The sequence below is a fragment of the Lynx rufus genome, unplaced genomic scaffold (genome assembly GCF_022079265.1).
Source record: "Lynx rufus isolate CCGP_SWC_20201006 ecotype Redwood Valley unplaced genomic scaffold, mLynRuf1.p SCAF_4, whole genome shotgun sequence".
In the NCBI taxonomy this organism is placed as follows: domain Eukaryota; kingdom Metazoa; phylum Chordata; class Mammalia; order Carnivora; family Felidae; genus Lynx; species Lynx rufus.
In genome coordinates, this window is record NW_025814856.1 from 158,038,328 (window position 1) to 158,058,239 (window position 19,912).

At 44.9% G+C, this 19,912-nt stretch overlaps 2 pseudogenes; both read right to left on the reverse strand.

Annotated features, from left to right (window-relative positions):
- The window catches only part of LOC124523493 (olfactory receptor 2F1-like), a 335,826-nt pseudogene extending 318,327 nt beyond the window's left edge, over nucleotides 1–17,499 (reverse strand).
- On the reverse strand, nucleotides 13,048–13,555 carry LOC124525063 (DNA-directed RNA polymerase III subunit RPC10-like; annotated as a pseudogene).
- Nucleotides 17,500–19,912: the final 2,413 nt, after the last annotated feature.

Genomic DNA, 19,912 nt, shown 5'->3' on the forward strand with positions numbered 1-19,912 from the left:
TTCCTGAGAGAGCCCTGCGTTGGGCTCTTCTTGGGTTTCTCTCTCTCCCTGTCTCTGCCCCTACCCTGCTCTCTCCCTCCCTCAAAATAAAACAAACAAACAAACAAACAAACAAACAAAGTACAGGTACTGATGTGTAAAAGAATCAGAAACTTTGTAGCATATTATTTTTTTTAACTAGAGCCGTGAAAGACACACACATTGCAAAGTATCTTTGCCATGGAGAATGTGACATCCTTCTTCAGCTATGGATATTCAGATGTTGTGGAACCATAGCTTAGAACACGCTGCCCTCTGGAGTGCACATCAGAAGCTCTAATTCTCTCCCGTCAAGAATGGCTTTAAAAGCACAGAGCTCAAGGCAGTCTCTCCCCTAAAATCAATAGCTTACTTCCTTGGGTAAAACTAAATTAAACCTTGATATGTTTTCCACTGCTTACCTGTGCTATCTATTCATGCTTCTTTGCTTCATTTAGACCTTGGACTTCAACTTCTGCATAGGTTCTGTCTTGTAGAGACATCTGGAAAGTGAATTTGCATGGAGGACTCTGCTGGCCTACTCTATCCAGTTTGGTCTAGCCCTGCGGTTGCTGTTTTTGACTTGCTCTTCGGCTCACAATACTGGTTTCTTTTAGCCTTGTGCTTGCTTTTGGCAGCATCATACTTTAGGGACCACTGTGGATTCCATCCGAGTCTTTCCTGGCCAACCTGGTGGTGCAGCAACTGGTGACCCAGCCCTGAGAAGTGAATTTGCCAAAGCCTCAAAGAAAGTTCTTTTCTCTTGCTCTGACTTGACATTTGTGAATGGTTGCCATGAATTTAGGGAATCCGGTGGAGTCAGAACCTGGGAATTTGGAATAGGCTTTCCAGGAGTCCTAATCACAGGGTACTGTCCACCTAATCACTGATTCCCAAGGTACGAGTGAGGACCGAACACTAACACTGCGTTCATGCCCCACACCCTGTGTCCTGCTACAGACTCTCTTCCTGATGGAGATTTGGGTAGTAGAAGGTATTAAGATTCCAATTTTGGTCTCTAGCATGGAAATTAAGAATCTTCCAAGGCATGAAACTTTTGATGGTGACAGTTAACTCAATGACATAAGGGCTCTGGGAGAACATGGTGCAGGGTCTTTGAGTGAATATCTGAATTTAAGAATTCGTTCTTTTCTGCCTCTATCTGTGTTGTGGCCTTGGGAAAGTCAGTTACCTTCCCGGGGTCTCAGTTTCCTTATCTGTAGGAAAGAAGAGGGTGTGATCTTTGGCTTGTGATGGTGGCAGTTGGACGGTAGCACTGGTGTTGATGGTGGTGGTACATGTTTGCAGGGGAGGGGTGGGACAGAGGTACTGAAAGCGTTAGTTGGACCGATTAACTAAATGCTTAACGTTTATACAGAAGATTTTCAGGAAAGCAGCAGGGAGAAGTCCTTGGAAGATCAATATACAACTCTGTATAACAGTGGAACCTTGAACACCGTGACCAGTTCTGCCCTGCTGCTCTGCCCTACCTTCCCCTGCCCTATGCCAGGTCAATCAGTTCTTACTGGTCTCAAATCATAGGGTTTTACAGCTGAGCTTAATGTTGGAGATGAAGCAGAGTTATTTAGCCTTCCTTACTTTGATCACAAATGGTTTATTAGTTTCAAACTTTAAATGTTCTTTTTTGATAATATCTGATTATTGCAGGGACTTGAAAGTTATAGAATATTATAAAGAAGTTTAATAATCACTCATACTTTCGTTATCCGGAGAATAATTATCATTAACACTCATTATTCCTTCTAGATACTTTTCCTCACATAGAATTGTATTTATACAAATGTATATGTAAAAGTAAATAATGTCAATATTTCAGATATTTAAACAACTTTTTACAAAGTTAGGTTAGGGGTGCCTGGGTGACTCAGTCAGTTAAGTGTCTGACTTCAGCTCAGGTCATGATCTCATGGTCCATGAGTTCAAGTCCCACGTTGAGCTCTGTGCTGACAGCTCAGAGCCTGGAGCCTGCTTCCGATTCTATGTCTCCTTCTCTCCCTGCCTGTCCTCCGCTCTCACTCTGTCTCTGTCTCTCTGTCTCTGTCTCTCTCTCAAAAATAAACAGTACAAAAAAACCACAAAAAACAAACTTAGGATAATAAATTTATATATACATATATATGTTTTAATTTATATATATTTTTATGTGTTATGATTATTTCATCTTTTTGCCATGGCAGACATAAGGAAGCCTTTTAATAATTATTGTAAGAGACTGTGAAGTTTTTTTGTTTTTTGTTTTTTGTTTTTTTTTTCAACGTTTTTTGTTTATTTTTGGGACAGAGAGAGACACAGCATGAACGGGGGAGGGACAGAGAGAGAGGGAGACACAGAATCGGAAACAGGCTCCAGGCTCTGAGCCATCAGCCCAGAGCCTGATGCGGGGCTCGAACTCACGGACCGCGAGATCGTGACCTGGCTGAAGTCGGAAGCTTAACCGACTGCGCCACCCAGGTGCCCCATAATTTGTTTATTTTGAGAGAAGTGTGAGTATGAGTGGGGGAGGGGCAGAGAGGGAGAGAATCCCAAGCAGGTTCCCCGCTATCAGCACAGAGCCTGACGTGGGGCTTGATCCCATGACTGTGAGATCATGACCTGAGCTGAAACTAGGAGTTGGTTGCTTAACTGACTGAGCTACCCAGGCACCCCAAGAGACTATGAAATTTATGAACAGTAGTAGCTCAATAATGAACAAATTTATTGTTAATTTCTCAGGAAGAATCATCATTTGTTCTCACAGATGGCACTTTTCTAGGACACGCAAATATTTTGTGGAAAGTATGGCATAAAACATGAAAAAACATAAATCTTAGGAATAAAAATATTTGATTCATTAATTTTGCTGAATAATCAAGATTTTGTATTCAATCTTAACTGTAATTTTAAATGGAACCATGACACAATCAGCTTGGTGATGTTCCATATGCCACCACAGTGGTGCTCTTCCCCCAGAACCTAGAAGGACAAGGCACAGATTCTGAAGGTTTTATTGCAGGCAGTGTTTTTATATCCTCGCTCATTGTTTCAGTCTACATTGTGATGACTGTCATTTTAGACATCCTATTTCCTCTCTTCAAAGAGGGAATCATGGCTCATATCTACTCTGGATGCCCAGCCAGTGTTATTCTGCATAATATTATAATATTAATGTTAATATATAATAGATATAATTGTATTATATTATAATATTCATGCTTTCATGAATGTTGACTTTACATTTACTATTTTTTTAAGATTTTATTTTTAAGTAACCTCTACACCCAACACGAGGCTCTAACTCTCTACCCCAGGATCAAGTCATTTGCTCTTCTGACTAAGCCAGCCAGGCACCCCTACGTTCACTGTATATAACCACTGTAGACAATTATATTGTGTAAGGGATAATATATTATCCAGGGATCATAATTGCTGATTCTCTAACATTTGCGGGATATTTATTATGACTCTTCTGTTTTGCATCAAAAATATTAGTGGTTTTCTCTCTTTTATAATAAAAAATCATATGTTTGTTGTATCTCATGAACATACCTATTTGAACACTAATATAATAGTTATCACACGTCAAATTGTGTTCTATATTTCTCAGTTAACATTCATGGTTACTTTTCTATTGATTCCAGTCTTGTTTTCAGCTTTATTGAGGTATATAGCTGACAAACAATTGTAATATGTATGAAGTGTACAATGTGATGATTTGACTTGTATACACTTTGAAAGGGTTTCCCACCATCAAATTAATTAACACCTCACATAGTTACCTTTCTTTAGTGAGAACACTCGCATTCTACTCCCAGTCAGCCACGTGATCATGACGGTGAATACTGACAACCATTCTCTACCCACATAACCGCTCTGCTTTCCACTTTCAGTATCGTAGTCAGTAAATGACATGAGATATTCAACACTTTGTTATAAGCTAGGCTTTGTGTTAGATGATTTTGCCCAACTGTAGGCTAATGTGAGTGTTCTGAGCACATTAAGGTGGCTAGAGATTCTCTAATCAGCAATGGCTGATTTCCATTAAAATTTTTTTTTAATGTTTATTTTTGAGAGAGAGCATGAGTGGTGAGTGGGGGAGGGGCAGAGAGTGAGGGGGACAGAGGATCCTAAGTGGGCTCTGTGCTGACAGCTGCAAGTCTGATGTGGGGCTTGAACCCATGAACTATGAGATCATGACCTGAGCTGAAGTCAGATGCTCAACTGACTGAGCCACCCGGTTGCCTCCTAGTTTGAATTTTTATAGTAACTAATAATGTGGAACATCTTTTTGTGTGCTTGTTGGCCATTTGTCTGTCATCTTTGGAGAAATGTCTGTTCAAATCCTTTGCCCATTTTAAATTGGATTATGTCCTTTTATTGCTGAGTTATAAGTGTTCTTTATATATTCTGGGTGCAAGTTTCTCATCAGGTATATGATTTGGAGGTATTTTCGCCCATTCTGTAGTTGTTTTTTCACTTTGTTGATGGTATCCTTGGAAGCACAACAGTTTGTAATCTTTGATTTAATCCAGTATATCAATTGTTTCTTTAGTCACTTGTGCTTTTTTTTGTTGTTGTTAAAAAAAAATTTTTTTAACGTTTATTTTTGAGAGAGAGAGAGAGAGAGAGACAGAGCATGGGGAGTGGGGGGGGGCAGGGAGAGGGAGACAGAGAATCCAAAGCAGGCTCCAGGCTCTGAGCTGTCAGCACAGAGCCTGATGTGGGGCTTGAACTCATGAACCTCAAGATCATGACCTGAGCTGAAGTCGATGCTTAACTGACCGAGCCACCCAGGAGCCCCTAGTCACTCATGCTTTTGTTGTCCTAAGAAGGCTTTGTCTAACCCAAGATCATGAAGATTTACTCCTGTGTTTTCCTCTAAGAGTTTTGTACTTTTAGCTCTTATGTTTGGTTCTGGGATCCACTTTGAGTTGATTTTTGTGGATGGTGTCCAGTATCAGTGTTTTGTATGTAGATATCTAGTGTTCCAGCGCCTTTTTTGATACTCATTGAGTTTTTATGAGTATCAAAAATTAACATTTGTAAAGTGCTTGGAAGTGCATGGGGATGCATAGCAGCACTGAGTAAATATTATTTTATCATTTACTATTTGGAATTGTCATATGTCTACTTATCTTTTCTCCCTCAAAGACTATCTTTGTGCCTACATGCTGGCCTAGTGTCTGACGGACGGTACCTGCTGAATGGATGAATGATAGATAGAGCTGCTCTGCTGAGGCTGTCAGGTGGTAAAGCGCGGTTTCAACACTGCTGGGCTGGGCTTGGGTCCCGACCAGAGGGCCTGTCAGAGTGAGAGCCGCTGACAGTATCTGCCTCAGGGCATCTCCCTAGAGCATGCGGCTTGCAGCCCCTGGGTCCAGATCCCCCTGCAGCGCTCGAGTCTCTTCAGCACAGTTTTCATTTCTGTGTTGCCCTCCTCCCCGTTGTCTTCCTCCTCCTCCTGTACCTGAGCATGAGCTCAGAGAACGGAATCCCTCCTGGATATCAGTCTCAGCCAAGTCTCCTCAGCCGGATCCTTTGACTTCCAACCCCTCAAGGCTGAAGGTGCAGGGTTCGCCTCCAGCCCCTTACCAGTCTCCGTTCACACTCTTTTCCCACGTGATCTCATCTAATGTAATGGCTCTAAATACCGAGTGTTGATGGCTCCCAAACCTGTTACTCCAGCCATTCTGAGATCCAGACTTATATTTTAATTGTCCCCTTCATGTCTCATTTTAGAGATCTAACAGGTGTCTCAGACTTCACATGGCCAGAACAGACTTCCTCCCAGAAGCATATCCCTCTCAGCCTAACTCCTCTCTGTAGACAGCTCCGTAAATTCTCCAGTGACCGAAGTAAAAATTTGGGATCCATCCTTGATTCCTTTTTTTCTCTCACTCCCGCCATCAGGAAAATCCTACTGAATCTGCCTTCAAAAGATGCCAGCATCTCATCCCTGCTCACCACTTCCAGTGCTCCCAGCTGAGAGGAAGCTAGCGCCTGCTTGTGCACGGTCTAATGCAGTAGCCTCTGACTGCTCTTCTCTACCCTTGCCCCTCCCCACTTCCATTCTCCAAGTCCTGATCCACAGGATCTGTTTAAAAACAGATTAGGTCATGCTACTCCCTTGTTTAAAACTCTCTAATGACTTTCTATTATGTGAGGATAACATCCCAAGTTCTTACCATGACCAACATGACTTTCTTGATCTTGCCTTTTAAACAGAGGTTGACATTTCTACCAAGTGCAAAGATTTAATGATAGGAGATTTCAAAGTGAGCTGCTAGTTCACACTATTCAGGTTTTCACAGGCACTGGGCATAAACCTGTCCTGTAACTCCTGAAACCCTTTGATAAAATGAAAAGGTTAGAGAGTAGAAGAGAGAGGATTTTGTGAGGAATAAATACTTGGAAAAGCTGTGTGATGAAACGCACTCCATCCTTCACTGAGGAGGACTTAACCTCAAACCTGGTGGTGCTCCAGAGCTTCTGTGGGGCCACTCTCAAATCTTGCCGTGTTACTGCTTCAGTCGGGAGGGATAGTGGGCTGAGTATGGTCTTGTTCCTGCTGGGGGTAGTTAAGATAATGAGAGACAAACAGACTAGCTAACTTTTGGGGCAGAGTCAGGAGAATGTGGCCACATTTGGAGTGTGGGGGCAGGCCTAGGGTACCAGTTTTGGACCCCAAGGGAGAGAGCATATGTGTGCAGGTGTCTTGAGGTTTGACCAATAGGGCTGTCTAGTGGGGTGAGGAAATGCCAGCAGCAGTAATTTTGGGGAAAATGTCTAGGAGCTGAGGAAGGAGTCCCAAGGGATCACCCAAAGTAAAGATGCTTTCTCCCCATCAAAGGGAATTGTGGGAGAGAGCCCAGTGGGGAGCCTCCAGAGCTCTGAAGTTCCCCAGGAAGGAGCATCAGCATTTAACACGTGCCAGGCCCGGAAGGCACAAGGCTTTGGTTCTAGTCCAAGCAAGACCCTTCCCGCCCCTTTTGCATTCTCCATCTGCATTAGCCAATGCCATCTTGTTATGTAGTTTTTATATATTGGACAGAAATGCCCCATTTCTGGTCTGAGTTGGTTTTGTGACTTGAAGTGATCTCGGGACAACTTAGTTGATAAGAGTGAATAGTCACGTGGCCTCCGGGAATTCTTTTTCTCTGGCAGGAGAAGGTTCTCTCACTGGGTAAAATTAGAAGAGATGGTGGGAGAGAATGAATAAAGTGATGATTCGATAATATTATGAGTTCAGCCAGCTGTACGTGGCAAAGACTCTACTCGCTCGGGCCCCTCAGCCCACGTGTCCCCCGAGAATGCCTTCCCCATCCCGTGGGTGTGAAGGAGCAGCTTCTCCCTCTCCAGCTATTCTCCAGCAGTCTTCCTCTCCTGTTTTCATCAGGGCACTGATTACAATGTGAAAGTGTCTTGTTCGTGCACGTGCTTATTGTCAGTTACCTTCCATCAGCCTGTAAGTTCCACAGAAGCAGGAATCCCACCTCTTACGTTCGCTTCTCTATTCCCGGTGACAAGAATAGGAGCCCTGTGTGTGTAAGTGCTCAGTAAGTATTTGTTGAGTGAATGAGTCAAAACCGTATGAGTGACGTGGATCTGAGAATAGAAAAAATGCATGTTCACCTACCTTCAGTGAGATCTCTCTCTCTGTTGTGGATTATTCATTTTAGTATAATTATACATTTATGCTGTGGTAGTGACAACTTTCACATTATTTGTATGACTATTTTTCTTAGTTGATTCATACAAAGTCACAATCCAAAAGGACACACTTACATAAAAACATACTCTTGAGTTTTTCAAACAAATGTGGAGAAAGGACAGATTTGAACTACTAAATGGGAAACATTTGACTATGGACCAAGCTGAGACAGTGTGAGTGGAGGATGGGGCAGAGAGAGAGGGAGAGGGAGGATACCAAGCAGGCTCCACACTGTCAGCGCAGAGCCTGATGCGGGGCTCAGTGTCACAAACCATGAGATCATGACCTGGGCTGAAATCAAGAGTTGGATGCCTAACTGACTGAGCCCCCCAGGAGCCCCCCAGCAAATACTTTTGCTTTTTAATGTGGTCTCATAGGGATCTCTTTTTAATGTTGGTGTTGGAAGACAGGACAGCACACATGCCTTGTAAGCTGTGGTGTCTCATTGTGGCAGAGAGGCTCTAAGATGGTTCCCCAACTTTGGTGTCTGTACCTTTTTGTAACCCACACCATTTGAGCGTCCCTGCAGACTGTGACTTGCTTCTAGGCGATAGAATATGGCAAAAGTGATAGGATGTCCTCCCGTGATTGTAGTACACTGTTTAAGACTCCATCCTGCTAGCCAGCTCCCTCTAGAGACTCTCTTTGCTGGCTTGATGGAGTAAGGTGACATCCCGCTTGGCAAAAACAGCCAGTGGCCACCAGGATCCGAGGGAGCCTTCAACTGAGACCCAGCAAGAGGCAGGTGCCCTTAGTTCCACAACCGCAAGGAAATGAATTCTCTCACTGGAACATAAAACTGGTTTAAACCGTTATCAGTCATTCATATCTCAGGGTCCATGAAGGATTTAAGAAGAGGTTTGGTAAAAAGGTGGACCAAAGATTCTGACCTTGAAGGGGATAACTGCTCATATTTGAGGGTGGATGTGTGACAGGGAAGCTTGGCTGGAGACAGACTTCTCTATCATCACTGTTTTGCCCAGGTCTGGGCCATATTAAATGTCTCCTGTACTTGTTGCCTGTACGCTTCATGTCTTAAGAATGATCTGATGGGGAGAGGTGTGTATATTCTCCTGAGGGAGAAATAAGAAGGATAGAACTCAGCTACAGAGACACTGAAAAACTCTCTACATTGATGCTAACCATGGTAGCATGCAGGCAAAACCAGACAAGGCAAATCAGGGGCAGCGGGTAGGCCTCGTGGTAACTGAGCCCACGGGAAGTTTGCATCCTCGCTGAGCTGAGCTCACCTTTCCCCTGCAGCCCCAGTATCCGCCTTGTGAGCGAACTCTGACTCAGACGCAGAGCCTGAGCACTCTTCTCACGTCCCCAGGAAAGGTCTAAAGAGGGACTGTGTGCGGGGGTAGGGAGGAGGCCAGGGACCAAGGCGCAAGGCACAGGGGTGGTGACCCGAGCGGCCGAAACGCGGCCAGGGCTCTCAGCCTTCTTCATGCTGCTCTTCGTCCTGCCGTGCCTTCTGGGAATCCTGGCCAACGGCTCGTTGTGCTGGTGCTGGGCCGGGAAAGGCTGCGGGGGGGTGGGGGGGAGGCTGTCTCCCTCTGGCATGATCCTCCTGAGCTTGGGCGCCTCCCGCTTCCGCCTGCAGTGGGTTGGAACGGTGAACAGCTTCTACTGGCCGAGTACAGCAGAGGTCCTGCACGGCAGTTCTTTGGTCTCCATTGGGAGTTCCTGAACTCAGCCACCTTCTGGTTCAGCTCCTGGCACAGTGTCCTCTTCTGCATGAAGATCACTAACTTCACCCACCCCACCTTCCTGTGGCTCAAGTGGAGGTTCCCAGGGTCAGTGCCCCGGCTCCTCATGGCTCCTCTCCTGATCTCCTTCATCGTCACTCTGCTCTTCTTTTGGGGAAACCGTGCTGTGTGTGAAGGATTCTTAACTAGAAAGTTTCCTGGGAACATGACCTTCAGACAGTGGAGCAGGACACTGGAAGTTCACTACTTCTTGCCCCTGAAGCTGATCACCCGGTTAGTTCCTTGCTCTGTTTTTCTCGTCTCAGTTGCGCTGTTGATTAATTCTCTGAGGAGGCACACACCGGGAGGATGCGGCTCAGCGCCCACGGGCCACAGGACCCCAGTGCCCAGGCTCACACCAGAGCTCTGAAGTCGCTCGTCTCCTTCCTCATTCCTGATGCTCTGTCCCCTCTCATCCCTGGTCATCGATGCTGCAGGTTTCTTCTCAGAGAGCGACTGGTACTGGCCGTGGCAGATTTTAATCTACCTGTGCATGTCTGGCCATCCGTTTTTCCTCATCTCCAGCAACCTCAGGCTTCGAGGGGTGTGCAGACAGCTACTGCTGCTGGCCAGGGGCTTCTGGGTGGCCTAGGTGGCACGGTCTCCTTACCCAGACCCCCGGAAGAGACTCAGGGAGGGTGACGGAACCTGTGCCCACTAACACAGAGATAGCTTCCGAGGCAGGTACCTACTGGATTCTACTCTGGGCTTCCTCCTTTTGGGAAGGAGAGGAGGGGAGTCAACTCTGGGGATTCTCTGAGCGAGATTCCTTCCTTGGGACACTGTCAAATGGGGGCCCACATGTCCCAGAGAGCCAGTATTGTCCAGAAGTTCAGAATATAAAATTTTGTCTGTTCTCTATTTCATGTCCCCTCTGTTATGTGGCAGCTTCCAGTTAAAGAGTCCTGATTAACAGTACATGTGATCTCAACAGCCTCCCAGGGGATGAAGAGAAAATGTGTCTGTGGCTGAACTGGGATGTGGATGGGGAAGAAGCAGGTCTCTTGAGGATAATGTGTTGGTTACCATGGGAGCCCTGGAGGACAGTAGTTGGGGCCGACAGTGGTCTGGGCTGTGATGTCGCATAGCCCTCCCTTCTGTGCGGATTCTTTTTCTTTCAGCACACTTGGATAATTTGGTTTTAATTTTATGAAGACTCCTGGAAAGTTTCTTTACCCAAACCCATCTCTTATTATTATTTCCACTGTTCTGCTTTCAGTTTTCCCCCCTCTAAAGTCTCAGTGGCAGCCAGACTTTTTCCATGTTTATTCTTCTTAAGAATCACACATTGTGATTTTCTCTGTCTTCAAATTGTCTCTGGAACTTTTTTTTCTTCCTTAAGCAAAAGTCACAAAGTCACATGTAATTTGAATAAACATGTACTTCTAGTTCTGAAAAACAAAGACTCAAGAGTTTCACTTAGTTTCCATCCCAAAACCATTTAACCTCTTAATTTTTTTTTTTTTAAGAGAGAGAGAGCGTGTGTGCGCAAGCAGGGGATGGGCAGAGAGAGAGCACGAGAGAGAATCCCAACCTAATCTCCACTGATTTAAAATGCTACCTTTTATCGTGACTAAATTCCTATATATATTGGGGTACTTCCTTTCTGTTCCGTTTTGCTACTGTGCTACTTTGGTATAATCATGTGCCAGTACCACAGCATTTTGAGTATTTTAGGTTTATGATATTTGAATGACTGGTGAACTAGTCTTTCCTCATGAATCTCTTCTAACTTTCTTGGCTATAGTAGTGTCTAGTCCCAAACGATTCCTTTTTAAGAAAATTATGTTGGATACTATTAACTATATAATTCAACATGAGGAGAAATACATATCCATGATGTCGAGTCTTCTATTCAAGAATACGGTATGCTTTTCCATTTATTCAAGATTATTCAAGATTTATTCAGTCGGTTAAGTGTCTGACTCTTGATCTGACATCAGGTCATGATCTCACAATTGATTGTGAGATGGAGCCCCATGTTGGGCCCCGAATTGGGCTCTGAGTTTGGTGTGGAGCCTACTTAAGATTCCCTCCCTCTCTCTGTGTCCCTCCCCACACGCTCTTCCCCCCACCCAAAACAAAACAAAATAAAAAACTATTCAAGATTTCTTTGATTACTTTCAATAGTGTTTTAATTTTTTAAAATATACGTCTTACACAACGTGATGTGAATTCTTTTAGGTGTAATTAACCCTTTATGCCTTAGTTTCCTGGCATATTCACCGAGGTGATAGCAGCTGTCTCAAGAGTAATTGCGAAGATTGATGTAGGCAGTATATGTGCATGACACATTAGTATTGATCGTAACTTGTTAAGAGTAATTCTAGTGTTGCATAGTTAATATTATTTAAAAAATTATACTCTGTGTCTGCATCAGCACAAAAAGAGTAGAGAAACCTGAGTATGGCAAGGACGTTTCTAGCCACCAGGAAAGACCAGTGTTTCTGTTTCTTTCTTTGACTCCTCGTTTTGTTTTTTTCTCATTCTTTAAATTTTTTTTTAACTGCTAAATTAGGCCAACACGGTAAGTGTGAGTGCGCTAAAGAAAAACCGTCTGTGGTGGCTAAGAAATCACTGAGAAGGGCCTCTGATGCTGAAGGAGGCCACCAGAGGCTCACTAGGGGGTGTGACTCTGAGAATAGTTCAGTTAAGTAGCTTTTTTTGGTTAAGTTTTTATTTAAATTCCAGCTAGTTAACACACAGTGTAATATTAGCTTCAGGTGTACAATATAGCGTTCTATCTTCCATACATCACCCGGTGATCATCGCAATAAGTGCCCTCCTTAGTCCCCATCACCCACTTCACCTCCCCTACCCCCCACCTTCCCTCTGGTAACCATCAGTTTGTTTTCTGTAATTAAGAGTCTGTTTGTTGGTTTGTTTCTTTCTCTTTTTACTCCTTTGTTCATTTGTTGTTTCTTTTTTTTAATTACAAAATTTTACCTTTTTTTAGCTGTGCAAACAGGGTACATGTTTAAGAGGGCTGATGGAGGGCGCCTGGGTGGTTCAGGTCGTTAAGCATCCGACTCTTATTTTCAGCTTAGGTCGTGGTCTCACAGTTTGTGAGTTCGAGCCCTGCCTCGGCTCTGCGTTGGCAGACAGTGTGGAGCCTGCTTGGGATTCCCTCCCTCTCTCCCTCTCCCTCTCCCTCTCCCTCTCCCTCTCCCTCTCCCTCTCCCTCTCCCTCTCCCTCTCCCTCTCCCTCTCCCTCTCCCTCTCCCTCTGTCTCTCCCTCTCCCTCTGTCTCTCTCTCTCTCTCTCTCTCTCTCCTCCCCCCCTCTCTCCCTCCCTTCCCTTCTCTCTGTCCATCCCCTGCTCATGCATATATGTGCACTTTCTCTCTCTCAAAATAAATAAATAAACTTAAAAAAAAAAAAGAGGGCTGATGGTGAGAGAGTGTCATCACCCCATACATTTAAAAGATAAATGAGCAGGACATTACAGACTGTACTTGGTTATGGGTACCCCCTCCCCACCAAATCTCCCTGGATTGAAATGAGCTCATCTGCTGATGGGCTATATTTGCTGACATCCTGGGTTAGCTTTCTGCCACACTGACAGAGACTCTCAGGACACACAGTTCACGCTCCTGGCTGGGAATCCACCCTGAGGGAGAAGGTAAGCAGACACTGACACGGCTGGGCCAGCCTGGCCCTCGTTCCTCCGGCAGTGTCCACACTGAGCATCAGAGCATTTGTAGAAGGTGGTCACCAGCTCGTCTGCAGAGTGGGTCTGAAGCTGCACGAAATAGGCACACGGGTGTTCGCAGTTAGGATGTGACTCTGCAGGAGAGTCAACATTCTCCCAGACAGCTGCTCCACACGCCTATCCTCCACTGATTTCAGCTTTGGATTCCTCCGATTTTTTACCTTGCCGGTGATGTGCATGTAGGGGCAGGTGTCGCAGGCGAACTGGTAGCGGTGCCGTCCTCCTGCATGATGGGTCCATTGCCGCGGCTGGGGCAGAAGCAGCCTGGTGGCCGACTGCCGTGCAGGGCGTCCGCGGCCCGTGCGGCCTCTGGGTACTGACACTGAGCCCGTCTCAAGCCCACTGTTTTGTTTCTTAAATTCCCCATATGAGCGTATTCATGTTATTTGTCTCTCTCTGACTGACTTATTTCACTTAGTACTTAAGTAGCTTTTGACATCAGCTAAGGGAGGCAAAAAAAAAAAAAAAAAAAGAACTGTTTTGTTTTTTCTTTGAAGATGTAAAGGGGAAAGAAGAAAACCATAAAGGGAATAGTAAGAGTTACTAAATATTCACTGTTATCTTTAAACTTTATTCTATATTATGTGCTGTCATGTTGCTATATTGAGCTGTTCTATTGAGGAAAGAAACGAAAAGACTAAGAAAATGTACTGGAGACCAGATTGAATCAATGAGAAATCAGATTGATTGCTGGACCTTGGACCATGTGCTAGGCCTTCCACAGCCCTCTTCTGATAGGTAGTGCTTCCTAAAGGACAATCCTGTTCTGTGGTATTAACAAAGCTTAGCTAAAACCCATCTTATCAACCAGTGGCAAATATCACAGCTCACTACTAAAGATTCTATAAAAGAAATTTTGTAAAATTTAAAAACACAATGCCAAAAAATATATGTCAGGATGTGTTAACCTTTTGGGGGGCTGCAGACTGTTTGCGAATGTATTCGATTGGCAGATATTTTTGGAGTGCCTACCTGTAGGCAGCTCTCTGTGCTGAAGATAAAGTAGTGAGCCTTGTAGATGTCATTTCTGTCCCCATGGTGTTTACGATCTTGTGGGGAGTCAAGGGCCAGGTGTCTATTCATATAAACGAGCACATCATTACAAATCCCTCAGGAGGTGATAACACTGTGGATGAGATGTCATTTGAACACACAGTTCCAGGTGCCTGTAGACCCGGAAACCTGTCCGTGAGTTCCAGGCTAAGGATTCTGCTCTCTTGTGGTATTCCTGGTCGTGTGATTGTGTGAAGCAAAGAGTGCTGTACTCTTTGTACAGGGAGGGTTTTTGTTTTGGATGGAAGAGATTAGTTTAGTGCTGTCCTGGCAAAGCAGGGAGGTCTTGCCATAAGGGATCCTCTATCATGTAAATTCCCAGGTCTGCTCAGAATGGCCACAGAACAATGTTCCCTCATGCCCATTTACTCCCTCCTTTGACTCTGAGTGACTCTAGAAATACTCTACTAATAGAGTTACCACCTTGGAACTGGGTTTTGCTCTCTTAGACTTCATGCATTGATTTGTTCTCCATGAAAAAAGATAAAGTATCAAGGCTTTGCCAGGCTAGTGCCTTTGGTGAGGCTCATACCTGTTTTGTGAGTCAGTGTTAGCAAAGCAAACTCCAGATCCCTCCTTAACCAGGATGGGACCTGTCTAACCAGAGGGTTGCCTCTTGAGACATGGCCTGAAATCAGAAAAGCAGGGTTGTTATCAGAGGTGACGCTTACAGAAACACCAAGTAAGGTCTGTTTATTTTTGCTCAGTCTTCAGAGTGTTACTCAGATGGCATGGTTATCTTTTTATTAAAAAAAAAAATAAAAGGGGGTGCCTGAATGGCTCAGTCAGTTGAGCGGCCGACTTCGGCTCAGGTCGTGATCTTGCGGTTCTTGAGTTCGAGCCCCGTGTCGGGCTCTGTGCTGACAGCTTGGAGCCTGGAGCCTGCTTCAGATTCTGTGTCTCCCTCTCTCTCTGCCCCTCCCCCGCTCATGCTCTGTCTCTCTCTCTCTGTCAAAAATAAATAAACATTAAAAAAAATTAAAAAAAAAAAAGGAAAGCAGAAGGCACTTTACAGTTATACCCTTCGTTCAAGTCTCAACCTCAAGATGTATTCACTTTTAACATTCCCTTGTGCTTTAAAAAACTTCTGGTCTATATTCTTCCCAATTCTTTGGTCTTTGAAACCTGCCTTATCTACCTGGTCTGCGAAGTCTGCCCAAATGAGAGGAAGTTGAATTACAAAAAATTGTTTCACTTACTGCCTCTAGTTAAGCGCTAAATAGAGACTTTGTCAGACAAAAAGAAGACAAAGTTTGTGCTATTTGTTTTGTCTCAGGACTAACAGTCCTGTGCAGAGGAAGAGGACAGCTTCTGGAATACGTATCACATGTGTCAATGCCCCATATTAGAAACTCTGCTATCTTTTCACAGCCTCTAAAGCACGTTCCTTGGCCTTGTTTTCAAAGCCCTACCAAACCCTCTTTCCAGCCTCACTTCCGCCTCATTACTCCTCAGAATGAAGTCTTTGCTCTAACCAAACTGGTTTGCTCACTCTTTCCCAGACAGACCTCAGTTTTTTCTACCTCTTCACTTGGTTTCTATGGTTCCTCCACTCACCAAAAATGAACCTATCTTTCGACTCCCTCAACTGTCCAAATTCAACCATTTCCTAAAGCCCCATTTAATTTTTTCTTCCACTTCAATCCCTTTGCAAACTACCCAGATTTTTTCCCCCTTCATGGGGTAATTTCATGAATTCCATGGGTTTTTTGAACCTGCATCTTGTATTTGGTAATTAAGCAAATATCTCCTTAGTTGTGTTTTTGCATTGTTGGATTACGTTGTGATTTCTTTTTTTCTTTTTTGGCACGTATCTCTTATCTTTTCAAATAGTCTCCAGGTTGGGAGGAAGGCTCTCCTGTTGACTTCGTGTGTCTCTTGCAGCACCTGGCACGGCGTATGGCACACAAATCTATTCGCCGATTGATAATTCTTTCTGAGACCTGCATCGTGTCCCAGGCCCATGATGCTCTCTGCTCTTGAGAGGAGGAGGTTGGGATGATAAGTGTTGTGAGGAAGGGCTTCAGGCTGGGCACGGAGGAGGTGTTCATTAAAAGTGGTGTTTGGTGGGGTGCCTGGGTGGCTCAGTCAGTTGAGCGTACTACTTCAGCTCAGGTCATGATCTCACGGTTTGAGTTTGAGCCCCGTGTCGGGCTCTGTGCTGACAGCTCAGAGCCTGGAGCCTGCTTCCGATTCTGTGTCTCCCTCTCTCTCTGCCTCTCCCCTGCTCATGCTCTTGTCTCTGTCTCAAAAATAAAGATAAACATTAAAAATAAATAAATAAATAAAAAATAAAAGTGGTGTTTGGTGATTGACTGCAGATGGCAAAGTTGACATTTAGGCCAGTGGTGAAAGTGGCCTTGGGCATTATATGCTCATGTTCACACCGTCAGTGGATGTGTAACATTTCTGATGGGTGTAAACTGCTTTTGAATCTTGTTGAGAACAGCCAGAGCTACAAAGATTTCAGAACTTAAGTCACTGCTTATATATGCCTTCAAAAAGAAAGAGTACATTTTCCACACACACACCACACACACACACACACACACACACACGCACGCACAGTTGCACAAATGCTTTATCCCTTAGTACAAGCTTTGCTGTCCTTAGAAGACAGCCTTCTCTTTCCACTTTTGAGTTCGTCTGTATCTGTCTGTGACACAACCGAGTTCCTACCCAGCATTCATCTCTGGGCGTCAGCAGCACTACTGTGCTAAAGCCCACCCTTACAGCCTGCTATGTATGATGTCCACGTGGGCCACGTGGTCAGCACATGTACCCACGGGTGGGCAGGTACATCATGACCACTGTCTCCACCACGGAACTCACTAGGCCTATAAGCCAAGAGACCACTGCTATGGAGCACAGGGGGGCACAGACAGCCACGTAGCGGCCAAATGCCATAGCGGCCAGCAGCAGGACCTCGGTACCCCCCAGGGCCAGTGAGAAGAAGAGCTGAGCCCCACATTAGGTGAAGGAGATGGTCTTCTTCTCCAGGAGGAAGTGCACCAGCATCTGGGGGACCCCACTAGAGGTGTAGCAGATGTCCACCGCTGAGAGGTTGCAGAGGAAGAAGTACATGGGCAGGTGCAGCCGCGCGTCCAGCCCGATCAGGAGGATGATGAGCCCGTTGCCCAGCAGGGTCAGCAGATAGGCGGCCGCAAACAGGACAAAGAGTCCAGCCTGGGTCTGCCTGTCGCTGGAGAGCCCCAGGAGGACAAACTCACTTTCCCAGGTCAGGTTGTCCCTCCTCATGGAGCAGGGGGGCCGGGCTGCTGGGAGAGGAGGTGGCTTAGAGAAGCCAGAATCAATGAGAATTTGCAACAAAGGACTTTCTGTGGGACTGCAAGAACTTGTACATTTTCCCCATTAGACTCTGAACTTCTTCAAATCATGGATCTTTTATGATTTTTCTTTTCATGCAAAGATTCCTAAAAAATGTTTCACAGTATGAGTACACAAATAAGAAAAAGTTTAAAGTAGTGGCCTTGAGGATAATTCTCTGATCCTAAGACGTAGGACGTGTGCTCTGGACTTCCTCCTCGTCATTACTCCTCACGCTGGAGCTCGTGGTTCTTCCTGTTTCTCCCATAAGCCAGGCTGGGTCAGTGACAGAGAACATCACTCACTTGGTTCTCAGTGTACTGATTAATCAGGCTTATTCCTAGGTTGATAAGATCAGGACCTCATTGTACAACATTATGCTCACTGTAATTATGTCCCAACTTCTTGAGATGATGCTATTTCCTTGGTGAAATGCTGGCATTTATTTGAATGTTAAAGTAAGTGGTTTATAAAAGATGAATGTATATATCACTCACTTGCAACCAGAGCATTTGGAACCTGATGGTGCCCACAGATGAAGTCAGTAAGGGAGTGCCTCTGAAACCCTTTGAACTTTGTTATGTGTAAATCCTTCTGTGACAGCAGAGACAGGTGTGCCCTTGGAACACCTCCCTGTTTACTTTGCTGGTCTTTAGCTTCTATCAAAGGGTAAAGATGCTGTTTTTTCCCTTAGTACAAATGAAATGTACTAAGCAATTTTATCGTCTTTATTTCTCTGTTAATAGCAAGTCCCTCTAGCTCCATTGTCATGTCTACATTACGTGTCTGTGCAACATGGTGGGAGGAGATAGTGCTATTGGGTAGTACAGGGGTGAGGAGAGACCACGGGGACATGGAGAAGAGTCCGCTGCTGGAAAAGCCCATTTGAGTGCCCACTGGGGAAGCTTGAGAAGGAAGGGAAACTCCAGGCTCTAGGGTTTGACTGTGAAAATCCCACAGGACTCACGGTGGCCGCACATCGAGATCACCTGGCACACTCGGAAGACTCCAAAAGCCCATGCCGTACTCCAAAGCAATTAAGTCACAATCTCCAGATATTAGTATGTCCGTACCTTTTCACGTTTCTCAAACAAACAAAATGTGGAGCTAAATTTGAGAACCACTGCTTTAGATGGGACCTTTTAATCTTATTTCTGAAGACTCAATACATGTTCTTCTGGGGAGAGGAGTATGTTTTGAGATAAACCTAGAAGGGTTTTTGAGGAGGAAGGAACTTTTGGGCTGAGCTTCTCATTCTTTGAAAAAGTTGAGGCCAAGAGAGTATAAATAATTTGCCTCAAATTCCACTGAATCAGTGAAAACGTGATCCTTGATAGCTTGCTTTTTTGTGTGTTGGGTCTTCCCTTAGTCTTACTTCCTTAGGTCTTGTCCCCAAACGATGTTTCAGAATATTTTAGACCCAGGGAAGTAGTAGTAAATATCCAATGAGATATTAGGTAGTACAATGAGATAATGTAGCATGTAGCCCTCATAAATTTCAGAGCATTATCTAACTGAAAAGGATCTGTATCACAGATATGAAAGATGGGTCATAGAATGCAATGAAATGGAAATGAAAACAATTCAACCCAAGTTTTTCTAACAAGGCTTGAAGATAGAGCTCATGGGTGGATGGGGGTGAAAAGGGCAGAGCAGGTGGACACCACCCTCTGTCTCTCCTACCTGGTTGGAACCTACTCCTTTCGTTCTTTCAGTCCTTCTGTGGCCAGAAGGTGTCACTGTGGAAAATGCTAAGAACAGAGACTGGCTTTGGCAGGGCACCCTGCTGGTTTTCTGAGCCCTGCACCTGGGATAGAGCCCCAGTTTTCCACAGAACCTATTTCCTTCGTCAGTGCAGTAAGCAGCCAAATGTTATTCCCCCGACGCGGCTCCTGAGTGCCCAGAACAGCAACTAAAACTCTCCCCATGGAAGGGAATAAAATGCAAAACGAGAGAGAACACAGAAATGACAGAAAAACTGGAAGGAACTTTCAGGATCATCATTTCAACCTTGTCATTTTACAAATGAGGACACTGAGGCTCAGGAACAGAAGGGGTTTGTGTGAGCAAAGCCAGGAGCAGGGCTGGAACTGGATGTGGAATCGGAGGACCACGTTCCCATGTTCTTCCCTCTGCATCATATTGTGTTATCATGTGGAGCACACAGTGTGTATCACAGCAGCTAGTGGGGAGCAGCATCACCGCAAAATGATGTGTGGGACAGGCGAGATTTATGGGGGAGGGCAGTCAGGCAAGGTGTGATGTTTTAGGATGCGGCTCCCTGGGGACTTCAAGCTGCCACGACGTGATGTAACGTAGGGAAACTGGCTGAAGAGCAGTTTGG